The 11,310-nt window shown below is 50.7% G+C and overlaps 1 protein-coding gene across 1 annotated transcript in view; it reads left to right on the top strand.

Annotated features, from left to right (window-relative positions):
• Positions 1 to 3,901: 3,901 nt before the first annotated feature.
• The window catches only part of INSR (insulin receptor), a 75,815-nt gene continuing 68,406 nt past the window's right edge, over positions 3,902 to 11,310 (top strand). The window contains exon 1 of the mRNA XM_087425288.1: positions 3,902 to 4,002. The gene's annotated coding sequence lies outside the window, so the exon portion shown is untranslated. The remainder of the gene's footprint in view (positions 4,003 to 11,310) is intronic.

Below are 11,310 nucleotides of genomic sequence, written 5' to 3'. Positions count from 1 at the left end.
CAAGTGAAATCAATCTGTAGGTTTTTTTTTTCCCCTATTCCTAAATGTAATGTATTAAAGCAGTTTCCATGACAACACAGGAGTCAGCATTTACATTTGGTTTCCTGCTTTAATGAAATGGAAAACAGCTAGTTTGAGGGAGATTATGCCAAAGGGATCTGCTAAAGAAAGACCCCAGTGGGCTGGTGGTGAGGTCTCCCGGAGCCCTCTGTGACAGGCAACAAAAGTCGAGAATATGCTGCTATATCCATGAACCACAGAACGGTATCTCTCTTTAGATGATGCATTCAGAGGACGATGTGTTTAAATGTCAGACCAAAGACAGTCTAAGAAAAACAAAGCAAAACAAGAAGCCCCAAATAGTTTTTCAAAACTTTTTAAACTTTTTATATTGACATGATGTCAGATTCCCAGAAAAGTTGCACGAATAGTACAATGAATCCCCGTGTGCACACTCTTTATCACATTTACCAATTTTATCACACTTGATCACATCTGCTTCGTCCTCTCTTTCTCTGTCTCATTTTGTTTTGTTTTCTTTCTTTTTTTATTGCAGTAACATTGGTTTATAAGGTTATATAAATTTCGGGTGTATATCATTATATTTCGATTTCTGCCTAGATTACATCATGTTCACCACCCAAAGACTAATTACCATCCATCACCACACACATGTGCCTAATCATCCCTTTCACCCTCCTCCCTACCCCCTTCCTCTCTAGTAACCACCAATCCAGTCTCTGTCTCTATGTGTGTGTTTGTTGTTGTTTCATTTTTTTTTGGAACCACGTGAGAGTAAGTTGCAGACATAATGTCCCTTTCCCCTACATCCTTCATTCAGTGTGAATTTCCTCAAAGCAGAGGCAGTCTCTTACATCACCTCAGTACAACGATCAAAATTAATATTGATACAATACTATTATCAAATTGACAGACCTAATTGTCCCAGTAATGTCTTTCACTACACAAGAAAATCCAGGAGCAAATTTGATCACTTAATTAAGGTGGTTTCTGCCAGCTTCCTCTTCTCTGAGGCTACTATTTTTGCTTTCTTTTATTATTGACAAGTATCTGGCAGAGAGATACTTGGACACCATAGAGATGTCCTGTTACTTCTCAAACTTCCAACCGTTAATTTTAGCATTCGTTGATGGTTCTTGCCTGAATCAATGATTTTGGAGATTGGCAAATGGTGATATTCTACTTCCATTCCAAGGATTTTAATAAAAGGCAGAGGTTGACTTTCAATTTTTAGGTGCTTGGTTTTTTTTGGGGGGTGGGAGCGCGGTGATTAGCAAAAGAAACAATGAGTGGTTTTGCGAAGTGGTGGTGTCTTAATTTTCTCCTACCAAGTCACAACCGAAATGATTGTTTTGACTTTCTACCCAACAGGGAAGTCCTGCGTCCTGAAGGATTTCCAGAGGACAGCATCTCCCCTCTCATGCCTTTTCGGCACAGGCTGCCTGCCTAGAATTGTGGTGGCCTTGGGGCTCCCGTGGGTCAGAAGGAAGCCCACAGCTCCGGACAGGTTTGCACAAGAAGGAAGGGGAACGATATTTATTGAATGCACAATTCTCGACACCCCAGGACTGCAGCTACCTTCTTTTTGTTCTCCCTGGGTCCATTCTTGCCCCATCGAAGACAGTGAGATACTATTGGAAATAAAATCTAATTATGTTAACCCTTTGATGTAAATTGTGCCTCTTCATTGCTTTTAGGGTAAAGGTGGAGGCGGTGGGAGGGACGCTTAATGGAATATTCAAAGTTCCACCCCTTCTAGTCCTTCCTTTGAGTTCAGCCTCCTCTCTTCTCTTTCCGTGCTCCAGCTACAGTGACTGGTTCAGTTGCGAGAACACCTGCCTGTCCTCCTCTGTGCCTTTGCACATGCTGTTCCCTCTATGTGGAACACTGATGCTGCCGTTGGCTGGCTCCTCCTCCTCATCTTCAGATTTCAGCTCCAAATCACTTCCTCGGAGCATCCTTCCCTATCCCCTCTGCCCCACCTTATAACACGGATGATTGTTTAACTAACGCGACCCCCCACCCCCACAGTGAAGTCTACAAGGAAACGCACTGTGTTTATTTTGCTCACTGTGAATCCCTCTTATTGTGTGTTGATTCTTCCATTCAACAAATATTTATTACGCAACGGATATGTCAGGCACTGGGTGTGAAATAGTGAACAAGACTGGCAAGATTTCTGCTTTCATGGGGAGGGGCGAAGAGACAAAAAAAAATAAGTAAGAATTTCAGGTAGAGATGCTGGTGTAATATGAATCTCGGGGAAGGGAACAAAGAAACGAGCGGCTGGCTCTGGTCAGGGAAGGCTCACAGGAGAGGAGAGGTGGAGCCGGGCACTGGACGGACAGGGGAAGGGGGGAACGCCAGGGTAAAGGCCTAGAGGCAGGAATAGGTTTGGCGTCTTGGAGAAACAGCGGGCCCAGCTCCTGAAAATGAATGCCCTCCGCCTAGAATCGTGTGGAGTGCTTTCCCAGGCTGTCTTCCCCGTGCACTTCCCCAGATTTGACACGCAGGTATTGTTACTTCCATTACACAAGTGAGGCCACCCCAGAGAGAGTGAGGTCCCTCCGTCCAAGGCCTCACACAGTAAGGGGTCGGGGAGCCAGATTCCCACTCTTTCTGGCTTCCTGTACTTAGGGCCCCTCCCCCCCTTCAGTAAGGTGGGTTGACCATTGTCATGCCCTATTCATGAGTGACATCTGCTAGACATTCAGACACACATGAACTTTGGGTCTGCTTATTCAAAATCGGGTGTGTCCACCTGCGCGGGATCCAGGGTCTAGTTTGCATTTTTGGGAGGTTGTGCACATTCTCCCCGGTTTCATTTCTCCAACTGGAACCCCACGCCGCGCTGAGGGGCCCCGGCCACGGAGCACGCCCAGCGCACGGGGCGCGCGTGCACGTGGCTGTCCCCAGGGTCCCGGCGCTGGGCGGGGGCGCACTCGGGGCAGGACATCTGGGGCGCCCGCGCTCTAGGACGAGACTCACTGATAGGCCTGAGACGAGGGAGAGGCGAGTGCAACATTTAAGGGAGTACCGAAAAACCGAGTGACCAAGATAAATAATATTTTAATGTAATATTTTTAAAAAGCAAAATGAATACCCCACAGTCCACGAGGAACAAAATAGGAAAATGTTAAAGACGGGATCGGTCTGGCTGGCTCCGGCATCTGGGGCGCCCCCAAGCTCTGAGACCAGAGACGCGGGCTGTCTGGAGCACTCGGCCCGGGCGGGGATCTGGGGCGCCCCCTCGGCTGGGGCGCGCCAGGGGCCTCCAGCGCGGGGCCCAGGATAGGGAGGCCAGCGGACGGGGCGGGGCGGCGCCTCCCTCTGCGCGTCCTCCCTCCACCCCTCCTGGGCCTCTCCCGGGCGCCGAGTCCCTTCCGAGTCCCGATCCGCGCCGCCTTTTGCCGCGGCCCGCACGGGGCCCAGCTGACGGCCGCGTTGTTTACGGGCCGAGCAGCCTTCGCTCCCGCCGCCCGCCCGCCACCCGCCTGCCCAGGTGCCCGCCCGCCCGTCCGCGCGTCCGGCTGTCTGCGCGTCCGTTTGTCCGCGCGTCCGCAGATCGTGGCCAAGAGCGCTCGGGGCCGAGAGCCAGGAAGCCCGGGCGCAGCGCGAGGCTCCGGGCCCTGAGATCGCGGGACGGGACCCGGGCCTCAGTAGCCCGGGGTCGGGGCCGCCTCCGCCGAGCCGCGCCGCCGGATTTGTAGCGGCCGAGGCCGCGCGCCCCTCCGGGGGCTGATTCAAGGAGCCTCCCGGGCGGGGACTGCGACCCGAGGCGTGGAAGAAAAGGACGCGCCCCCAGCGCCCCTCGGGCGGCCACCTCGGAGCATGACCCTCGCGGGCCGGCGCCGCGCGCTCTGATCCGTCGGGACCCCAGCCATGGGCGCCGGGGGCGGGCGGGGGGCGGCGCCGCGCCGCTGCTGGTGGCCGTGGCCGCGCTGCTGTTGGGCGCCGCGGGCCACCTGTACCCCGGAGAGGGTGAGTCTGGGGTCCGGGAGTGGGCGGGGAGTCGCGCGGTGGGGAGGCGATCCCTCGCCAAAATGGAGCCCCAGCTGTGGACCAAGAGCCGTCCTGGGTGTGGAGGCGGGTGGCCGGGGCGGTCACTCTGGTCCCGCGGGGGGCGGGAAGCCGCTGACCTTGGTCTTTGCCCGCCTGGGCTCACGGCTCCGCGCCCCGCGTGCCGGCCCCGGGCTGGAGCAACCTTGCGCCAGTGCCTGCTCTGCCGCGGGCGCCTCTCCGGAGCGCGCCTCGGACCCGTGCCTGGCTCTCTCCGACCCCAAGTCGCTCCGGAGAGGGGACACACGTCCTCTCTGGGTCGCCTCCGAGAAGTGGGGTCCCTGGGTCCGGGCGGCCACGGACAGCCAAATGCGCGGGGCGCACACGGTTAGGAGCCGGAGTCGAGGGTGACAGACTCGGGTCCCTTGGGGTCGCTGCTGCTAGGTGACGCTGCCCCGGGGAGGGGAACTGTAGAATCCCTCCATCCCCTTCCTGGGATCGAGGCCCGTGGCTACCCCGGACTTCAGGTCCATGTTTACACTTTGGGATTCTGTTTCCAGATGTCCGGAGGCAAACTCCGGCGCCTTGGGAACAGCACAGTTATAGTAGCAGAAGGAGTGGACGTTTTTATCATGATTATTATAGTGGGTGTCACCGAATGCCACGGGCTGCGCCATCCTATCTCTCTGGACCCTCAGAATGGCCCCTAAAGGCTGATGCTGTTGTTCGCCCATTTCATAAAGGAGTAAACTGAGGCTCAGAGAGGACGCATAACTTATTGCCCCAAGTCAGTGCCAGAGGGAGGGCTGGAACCTCTCTGTGTGGTGCCCGCCCAAGGCTCTGGACTGCTGCCGGGGCTCCTTGCTAACCTCCCCCTCCAGCTCCGCCCGTCATGAAGCGGTCTTTTGCCGTCAGACTTGGGAGGTCTCTAACCTTGGATGAGCCTCTCATACGCCCTAACCCCGTGGGCCTCCCTCCTGCGTGTCCCTGTGTGGCAGCAGACAGAGGCCAACCCCAACCCCAGCATGCTTCTGGGGCTTGACAGCAGGCCTTTCTGGTTGTGGGACAAGGACTGAAGAATTGTTTAAGAGAAGATGGCTGGAGATTCCCACCGTGGTGTCTGAGGCTGTGCTTTAAAAATATCTGTTGGGTTACTTCAGATTTCTCCATAAAAGGAAATCAGTCATGATGAGGAAGGGGTTGGGGAGGAAAGGAAGAGACTCCTTGAGTTCCCTGATGGTGAGTGAGGTGTGGGAGAAAGCATACACAGGCTCAGGAGTTGAAAACCAGGTTTGCTGAGCACCTCTGCCAATTACGCAATGTCTTGATGCCCCCGTATGCCTGGTGTACAGTGAGCGCTCAATGAAGGAAGGATGGCAATTGGTTTAGGTTCTTGTTAAGAAAATCCAAGACAAGTTGTCAGACCTACACCAGGCTTTGTGGTTGTGTGTGTGTATGCATTTGTGTACGTGTGGTTCCCTGTTCCTCTGTTCCTTGTGGCTTTGGTAATTAATTGTGGATTTACGCCTGGGCTTCCAGGAGTGAACAGATGGATTTACCACTTCGTTACACATTTACAGTTCCCACAAGGGCAGAGGCTTATGTGTATTTCATTCACTGCGACATTTCTAGAGCCTAGAACGGTGCCTGGCACATAGTAGGCATCTGGTAAATATTTCTTCTTGATTCAACTCTTTTCCTTCATGTCCTCACCAGTCCTCCAAGCCACTGCTCCTTTATTCTCCAGATAATACCTAACTAACAAGAATAAAAGGAAACACTCAGTGGGAGCTGTGCCATATGCTTTGCATATATAATCTCAGTTAATTCTCACCATGACCCTATGAGGTAGAGTCTGCCCTCCCTTTTTGTAGGCGAGCAACTTGACCTGGTTACAGAGCTGGAATTAGGGCCCCAGCTTGTCTGGCTGCAGAGCACTGGCTTCTCAATAAAAGGTTGTTCATTGGGGTCCCAGCCTCCCCATCCCTACCCTGCGGTAATGGTTAACAAAATCCTATCAAATACATAAGATGTGAGGCCCCTCAGAGGTTTGGAGAGGGGCGAGAAAGTTTACAGATCATTAATCTCTTACATTAACTGACACGACATTTTGGCGGGGCTGGGCGGTGGAGGGAGATCAATGTGATTTTTCAGGAATGAAGGACTCTTTCTTGGAGATGTTGTATGGGATGTTCCACCCTGGTTCATTCTCCTGTGGCGTCTCTGTTGCTTTGCTGAAGAGGGCAATGGCTTTCCCCGCCATTTCTCCTTGGATTGGCTGGCTCTGGCCTGAGATTACTTGGGCGTGGGGTGGGGGGATTGCAAAGCCAGAGAGTGAAGGCAGTGTGGGATTAATTAAAATGAAAACCCACAGAGTTTTAGGGGGGTCCAGTGAGTTGAATAATTGACGTATGAGATGCTCGCTTCCAGAGCCCCCTCATTTCTCAGATCCCCCTCATTTCTGGAGGATGGCATGAGATGTTTCTCTTGTGTGTTCTCTTGTGTGTCCTGGGACCTTTGGAGCAGAACTTCTGCCTGCTCAGTCACCTCCCTGGGGTTACTCCTAACCTCTGCTTCTCTCCTGGAGACTTGCCATTCATCCCTGCCCCACTGACTTATGGAGGTTATGGGGTTGAGCCCCCTGGGGTCTCCACCTCACCCAACTCCATCGTTGACTTCCATTCTTTTTTTTTTTTTAACAGTTTTATTTATTTATTTATTTTTTGGTGAGGAAGATCAGCCCTGAGCTAACAGCCGTGCTAATCCTCCTCTTTTTGCTGAGGAAGACCGGCTCTGAGCTAACATCTATTGCCAGTCCTCCTCCTTTTTTTTTCCCCCAAAGCCCCAGTAGATAGTTGTATGTCATAGTTGCACATCCTTCTAGTTGCTGTTGACTTCCATTCTTAATTTGGTTTAGAGCAGAACCTCTCAGGCTCGGTGCTCCTGGCATTTGGGGTTGGATACTTCTTGGTTGTGGGGGGCTATCCTGTGCATTGGAGGATGTTGAGTAGCATCCCTGGTCTCTACCCACTAAGATGCCAGTGGCCCCTCCCCTCTCCAAGTCATGACAACCAACAGTGTCTCCAGACATTGCTAGCGGTCCCCAGTTGAGAACCACTGCATTCGGGGAGATAACTTTTTCCCTGTCTAGAACTCCTACCCAGCTGGGTCTCTGCTCCCTCCTCTCTGTTCGGGGATGTCCATGCACCCAGAAGCCTTTCTCTTTTCAGCCTATAAACACTAAGTACTCTCCCAAACCCCATTACCCACCACTCCCCTCCAGCCTTCTCCTGCCAAGCCTCCCCCTGGCAGGTCCTCACCACCCTCGATCTCTCACCTTTCACTCACTGCTCTGCCCATAGCAACTGGCTTGTGTCTCCATCACTTCACCAATGGCTCTAATGAAGGTAATCCCTCACCTCCCAGCTGCGTCTCTGCAGCCTCACCCTAGTTGACCTCTTTGAGTTTGCCACTGCCCACTTCCTCCCACTGGAAGGCGCAGTCTCCTGGCAAGTTTTCACCATGCCTGGCTTCCTCCTGGTCCTCTCTCTTCCCTTCCTCTGTTCCCTTCCTGGGCTAAGATGTTAGCTCTGTCTTTCATAGAGGACCAATCCCTACTCTGACCCTCTCTTAGCCCACTTTTTTATTTACACATAGTCAACCTCCTTCATCTAGAACAGGGGCCAGCAAACCACAGCCAGTGGGCCAAACCCTGACCACCCATGCCTATTTTTGTAAATAAAGTTTTATTGGCACGCAGCCACACTCTTTCCTTTATGCATCATCCGTGGCTGCTTTTCTGCTCTAACATTGGAGTTAAATAGTTGCGATCACTCGACCCCCAAAATATTTATACTTTGGCCCTTTCCAGAGAAAGTTGGCTGACTCCTGATTTAGAGCAAACTCCTTGAGGATCATGATGACATGCCTGATAGCTTGCGTGGTCCCTGGTATAACATGCATGAATCAAGTTAAATGAAATGCCCAGGGATGTTGCGTTTTCCCCTTTACAGAGAAAGCCATATTAAAGAAATTTCTACTATTTGCTGTGCTGAATATATGGGTTCCGATGGTGAGAAAATAACAGTGATGTTCCCTCATAAACTGTGTGTGTGATCTTAGGATTTATTTATTTAAACTGACATCTTGACATTGAATGAGGATTCCTTGCCGTTGGTCCTGTCTAGAACCCAAAAGAAAGTGGTGTCTGCTAGGAAATTTTCTCTCAAGATCCCCTTGTGTTAATTTCTATTAAGAATACATCAGAGATGGCTCGGTTTATGTTTTGTGATTGGTCTTTATGTTTTGTTAAGTTAAAATAACAAGTAATGCATTTTCATTGCAAAAAAAAAATTACAAAAATATAGAGAGGGAAAAACAAAAGTTCTCCTGCAACAATTTATACCTAAAACCATTTCATTTCTATCCTGGGAGGTGACTGTGCTATCAGTTTGTCTTTTAAAAAAATTTTTACTTTTTAGACCATACAGTGAAATTGAATTTTTTGGTGCACAGTTTTATGAATTTTAACCCATGCATAGAGTCGTGTGGCCATCCCCACAATTAGGACACAGAACAGTCCCATCACTGCCCAAGCCCTCTCTGGACGCCCCTTAATTATTAGACCATCCCCACCCCTAATCCCTGGCAACACCGATCTGTTCTCCATTCCTAGTTTTCCCTCTAGACTTTAAAAAATATCTTATAATTGGATTAATATTCTTAAAATTGAAGTGTTTAATTTAAGCACTCATACGATCCTCATTATTCACGGATTCCATATTTGCGAACTCGCCTAGTCGCTAAAATTTATTTGTGACTCCAAAATCAACACTCCAACCACTTTTGTGGTCTTTCCTGGACATGCGCAGAGCAGCAAAGAACTCGAATCGCCCACCAGCACGTTCCCAGCTGAGGGCAGACACGGCCGTGCTTTGCCGTCTTGTGAAGGCTGGTGTCTTGTGAATTCCACAATCCTCAAGGATGAAAACAAGTGTCCTTTTTCGCGATATATTGAGTGCCATGTTTTCTGCTGTTTAAAATGGCCTCTGCCCATTGCTGAAGTGCCCATCTGGTGTTAGTACAAGAATAATGCCAAGAAGGCTGTAAGGCAGGTGCCTCATGGAGAAAGTAAGTGTGTTAGATAAGCTTCGCTCAGCCACGAGCTAGTGCTTGGTGCTGCTGATCGTGACTTCCAAGTTAATGAATCAACAATGTATGACGTAAGGTATCCTAAAACAGAAACACACATAAGACAGGCTTATGTATTGATCAAGTGATGAAAGTATTGTGGCCAGAGGGTTGCAGGAACCTAACCCTGTATTCCCGCTGGGGACAGTGGTGCAGTATTTTCTAATTCAGTGTTTGAGGAGACTTTATAGAACATAACTACTGCAAACAATGAGAATCAGCTGCCCGTAGTTTCCTATCACTGTGGTTTAAAAGTTGTGAATTTGGGTTTGTCAGTGCCCGCGTAGAATCCTTTGGAATGCATTCGCCCTGTTTTTCCTATTTTCATCTGTGCACAAGTCCTTGGTTACCTCTTGGAAAGTTCATGAGATGGCACCAAACCCCTGGCTCGTGTTTCAAGGGGGGTCTCTCATGTTTTGCTGACCCTAGGGGCCAGGGGGTGCCCTCTGGCCTTCGGGACTTTAGAAGCGTATTTTGCTCCCAGCAGAGCAAGATTTGCTGTTCTGTATCCAGTCTGCCCAGTGCAGACTGGATATGAGTTCCTGTTGGAGGTCAAGGCAGACTTGGGGGGATTAAAATTTGGTTTCCAATCTGGGGTTTTCTTCCAATCCATCAAGGTGAGGGTGTCACATCACGGTTTACGTAGAAGCCTCTGCTGTGTGTTCAGGAATAGCAGCCTGCTACCAGGAGACTCTTGCTTCTCTCCTGTGCCTTTGTGGAAAGGTGGAAAACACAGGTGCTTTCCAAAAACTGCATTTGTCGACAGTGCAGAAACAAGGGTTGGACCCAAAAGGATAAAGAGAGTAGGGCTACAGTTGTTTTCTGACAGCTTTTCTATGATTTCTTGTCGCCAGTCTGTTTTCAAAGATGTATCCTGTTTCCTGCAGAAGATCAGAAAAGGGGTGAGTTCTGAGATGTTCCTTCCCCGATTACATCCAGTTGCATTGTATCAAAGTCACATGCTACTTTTTTCTTTTTACAAAGTGTCTTTCCATCTTGCAAGACTCCTCTTGGTTTTTGTTTTTACTGTGTCTTCTGTGGCACTCTGCGTCTCTGTGTGTGTACATGAGGAGGTGGGACTCCATAGATGGCACGGAAGCCCCTTATGATCCTGTGATTTGATGTGCAATGTCCTGAGGGTTACAAAACTATGGACTCGACTGGGGGAATTAACCTAGAGGTTCCAGAGCTTTCAGACAGGCTTATAGAAGGTGTGGGTGTCAGGGTGGCTGTGGGTCTTTGGTCCTCTCTCTAGTTCCCCATCCTTAAATGTTGGGTTCTCCAGAACCTCCCCCTTTCCATCCATTTCTCCTCTCGGTTGCCCTGACTTCTCCGGCTGTATCACCTGTTGTCACACTTCCACCAGGATCCACCCCTCTTCCCAAGCTCCAGACCCACATCTTCCCAAAGCCCACCGGACCCACATCCGGGAGAATCTCAAAGTCCTCACAGACTCAACATGCCCCAAACTGAGCCAGTTCTCTGTGCCACCCCAAACTGGTCCTATCTCAGTCTCTCCACGTTCGCTAGCAACTGCCCCTCACTGCTCCCTCCTCTCCTCCACCTTCCTGGGGACCAAGTCCCGATGATGCTAATTCCCTACTGTCCCTACGGCCTCGCTCCTTTTCTTGTACCCATCTCCTCAATCAGCTCCCAGGCCATGCCATATATAGGGATGGTTCCAGCATGCCCCATTCAGTATCGTCTCCACTCTGCTGCCCAATGGGTTTTTCTACTTCCTACTTTGGTCCTTCTGCAGATGCCAGCTAACTCCCTTCCCCTGGCATCTGAGCCTGGCCGCAGCTGTGTGCAGTCGCACTTCTCCAAGCTCATGGCTGCAATTCCTTAGGGTTCCCTCTTCTTCATGCCTCTGCATTTTTGCATGTGCTTCCTGTGCCCCAAGCACACTTCTTCCCCCCTTTTGCCCGTGGATGCCTGCTTTTTCCTCACAGAACCAGGTCAGAGGCTTCCTTCCTTCCCTCTCTGGCTTCATCATCCGTGCCTTCTCCTCTTTCAATACAGACTGGCTGTATCCTTCTGGGTCCCCTGCGTCTGTATCCATTGGAGATGTGTTCTAGTGGATCGTTGGCTACATGGATA

This window comes from Ceratotherium simum, chromosome 39 (assembly GCF_057802395.1).
Source record: "Ceratotherium simum simum isolate JZ-2026a chromosome 39, ASM5780239v1, whole genome shotgun sequence".
NCBI lineage: Eukaryota > Metazoa > Chordata > Mammalia > Perissodactyla > Rhinocerotidae > Ceratotherium > Ceratotherium simum.
Note: the sequence above shows the minus strand (reverse complement) of the source record. Positions and strands in the feature narration are given on the sequence as shown.